We start from the raw sequence: 4,037 nt of genomic DNA on the forward strand, positions 1-4,037 counted from the left end.
ATTTCGTATCAAGATTTTTGAACAGTTCGATTAACTAAAACCCTAACAACAGTTCTAATGATTTCAATTTCTGTTTCCTTGTGTCTAAACTTAAAATTTGATTGATTTTTTTGAACACGCCTTTTCAAAAGAAAATTTGTTTTTTAAAAAGTTGATGAAGAAAATTTATTTTTTAAAAGTTGACAAAGAAATTACTCCCACCCGGATAGATGTGTATACATCAGGGGACATGACTCTGCATGCATTGTAAGAGTACATCCAACTCTTCACTCAGTTGCAACTTGCAAGAGTATCTCCGACCAAAATAGTTAAAATTGCTAGTTAAGATTATATAAAATTTTGTTGAACATGTAAGAACATGGACTTCAATGGTATTACTTATAATTTTTAGTTATATTCAAAAATATTATTTTATTCTTAATTTTCAGATTTATATGTATATATATAAAAACTTTAAATAATAAAATAAATTTAGTTAATACTTAATTCAATACATGAAAAAATATATAATTGTAATATAATAATTATTACAACTGAAAATATAATAACAAAAAAATATTAAAAAATACATATTTAATAAAAAATTATTAATATATATTGTAAATATATTTATACATATATATTGTTAAAAAAATCAATAAATTTTGTTAATAAAAGAACAATATTTTCACACTTAATATTATATAGATTAAAAATATTATATATAAAATAATAATTTAAATATTTATGTATTAAATATTATATAAATATATGTATGTACTAATGTGTATGTATTAATGTGTAGATTTAGGTATAAATATGTATTAAATCTAACGTGGATAATTTAGTCCGCCTACAGATTTAAGAGATATAGTAAACCATATACAGGATATCTAAATATTTTGCTAACAGGTGACGTGATTGGAGTGTTATTTTTTTAACTAATTTCTATATCTGAGTGCCACATAGGTTTTTTACTTAACAGGAGGTCATAGTTGAAGATGCGTTATTTTATAATTTTTTTCTTCTAAATAAAAAATTAATATATAAAGTTTAATATTAAAATAATAATTATAAATTATTGATGTACACTTTAAATTCAACTTAAAATACGTGTCGGAGATAGAAAAATAATATGTATAAAATTAAATGGGACAAAGGGTGTAGTTGAAAGTAAACACGAGATAGATTGATGTATTTAAAGAATTATGTTTATTTATATACATAATTATACTATTTAAAATACAAATACAAATATATAAATGATAATTGTCCAGGAATCTATTTAATATAAAATGATCAAATCATCCTTTGTGATGGGTCGATCGATGGCTTGACCACGAAGTTGATGTAAGACCTGGGTAAGAATTTTCGCAAGACAGCCAGGTGAAATTGGAACCAAGTGTTAGGTCACACACACTGTACAGGGGGTGAATACAGTGTATAGCACAATCAAATCGAACTCTAATAACTCAAGTAACAGAAAACAAAATTTATTCAAAACAATAAACTCTGTTACAGTATGAAACTGTCCTCTCTCAATGATGAACAAATATCACGAGAGCTGCTAGGGTTACAATGAATAATCTTCTCGATAATGATAACACTTATAGTGTAAACCCTATGTCTGTGTTTATATACTACACAGTTACAAGATAATCGCTAATTGATATGGAATATAATTTTGCTTCCTAAAATATATCAATCAGATATCTTTTCTTCCAAGTATTCCATTCTTCACGGAATTTCTTCTTCATGCATATCTCTTCTTACATTTGTCTAGATCTTCTCTTCCTGTAAATCAGCTGCCTTCCTTATCTGAATATTTCCTTTAAGTCCTGATATTATCTTCTGATAAATATCTCCTGAACCTTAAGTACTGATGACTTAAGTTCTGACTTCAGTATAAGTACTGATTTCAATTAAGTACTGATTTGTCCTGTTTAAGTAAGATCTGAGAAACTAAACATAAATCATATTAGTCATGACATTATCAAATATATCTAACAATCTCCCCCAACTTGTAAATTAACATAATATACAAGTTTAACAGATATTTGATGATGTCAAAAATATTAAGTACAAATGCATGAGAATTTGACTAGATAACTACAACTTACAGTCCTTAAAGCTTTACCAACTTTAACTTCTGATAACAACTTCAGTCTGTATACATATCATAATTTGAGCAGTTGTAGATCTTGACTTGGCTTCACTTTCTGATCTCTCTGATGTTAGGAGTTGTTCTGAGATAATTCTTTAACAAACATCTCTCAGCATATCTGAGTTCATCAATCATCCTCCTTGTAGCATCTTTAAGTTCTGCAGAATCTTCACCAGTTTAAAAGATTACAGCCCTCAGATCATTAATTTTAGCTTTCTTTATATCCTGATCCAGTCTGATCAAATATGCCTGTCAGACTCAAGATTGAATTCCACAGCCTTGTAACCCAGAAAGGTAGTTATAATCTTAGCAGAGTTAGGCTTCATCTCAACAATATCACCCTTGTGATCTCTGTACTTTGGAAGATATATGCTGTCAGACTTAACAGAATAAAGCCTTTTCTGTTTCTGAATTTGACTCTTCAAATAGTTTGCAGCACTTTCTGTTATTTTATCATTCACTTGAAGTAAGAATAATACATGTTCCAATTCTTCAAAATACTTCAGTGGAATGTAATTTTCCCTTATATGATAAACCCTACCATCTGTCATGAAGTACAACGAGATGTGTTCTCTCAAGTAGGTATGGTAAACCATCTGTATAGATTCTAGTTGATTCAATCTTTCAGGAGTTGCTCCAATACCTGGTTCACTTAAGGAAGTTGGATCATTAGTTGTGTTCTGTATTCTTCTTTCATCAGCACTACCCAATCCAGATTTATCTCTTGCTTCCTTTCCAGTAACCACTCTTGCTTCAAAACCACTTGCAGCAATCTTCAAAGGTTGAGTCTGTTTGGCTTTGGTGAATCCTGGTAGGAGTATCTTTGAAGGTTTAACATGAGCAATGTCAGAGGTTTCCTTTGATTTCTCTTCTGATATCAAGTTAACTTGAGCTATGTCAGAGGTTACTTGGTTCTTTAAAATATCAGAACTAACTATATCTTTACTCTGAACAATTTGAGTCATGTCAGAGGCTGTCTTAGAAATTTTTCTTGAATTCAGAGCAAGATCAGCATCTTCAACAGTAATTTCTTCATCCACAGGAGGCACATAAACCTTGATAGGTTCACCAACTTTCTCTTTGCCCTTGGACCTTGGATCTATCTGCAATTGTGATTTAGCCTTGGTTGCTTCAGAATTTGTTCTTTCTTTTATCACAATGCCTTTGGCCTTTGGAAGTTTCTTTTTACCAACAGAAGCTTCAGATTTAGAATTAACTTTTTCTGACTTAAGTCTAGCTTCTTCTTCCATCAGACTTTCCAAGTCCATTCCTGAATTTTCTTTCAGAAATAACTGTCTTGATATTTCTTCATCAAGATCCAAAAGTTCATCAGAACTTATCCTTTTACCAGTAGCAGAAGTAATTCTTTTTCCAGCATCAGAATTTGTCCTGTGACTTGTAATTTCAGCTCTTATTGATGAGAAACTTCTACCTTGACCATGACCTCCACCCATTCCAGAGTTTTCCTGGTCATCTTTTTCATCATCCTTCCCCTTCAGTGTCTTAACAGTTTTGCATTTGGACTAAATTACTTTCTCCCCCTTTTTGGCATCAGCAGGTAAGAGAAGAGAGACAAGCAATTCCACTGAGGCTTGGATTTCATCGAGTTGAGATTGCTGAGAAGCTTGATTTTTCAAAATATCATCAATCTGAGACTCTTGCTTCTCTTGGGTCTTCTCAATGTAAGCAACTCTATCAAAGGTAGGTTGGAAGAATATTTTTTTATCAATTTTCTGAGTCGTTTCTTGCTTGAGCAATTCTTCCTGAATTTTATATAACTCTGCATGAGTTGTTGAATGGAGACCTTGCAGATGTCTAGTACTCAATGCAGTGACTCGAAGCTGTGTCTTGAAATCATCATTAATTAACATTTCATCAGCTTTTGCCAAGTGCT

The sequence above is a fragment of the Apium graveolens genome, unplaced genomic scaffold, assembly GCF_009905375.1.
Source record: "Apium graveolens cultivar Ventura unplaced genomic scaffold, ASM990537v1 ctg3184, whole genome shotgun sequence".
Taxonomy (NCBI): Eukaryota; Viridiplantae; Streptophyta; class Magnoliopsida; order Apiales; family Apiaceae; genus Apium; species Apium graveolens.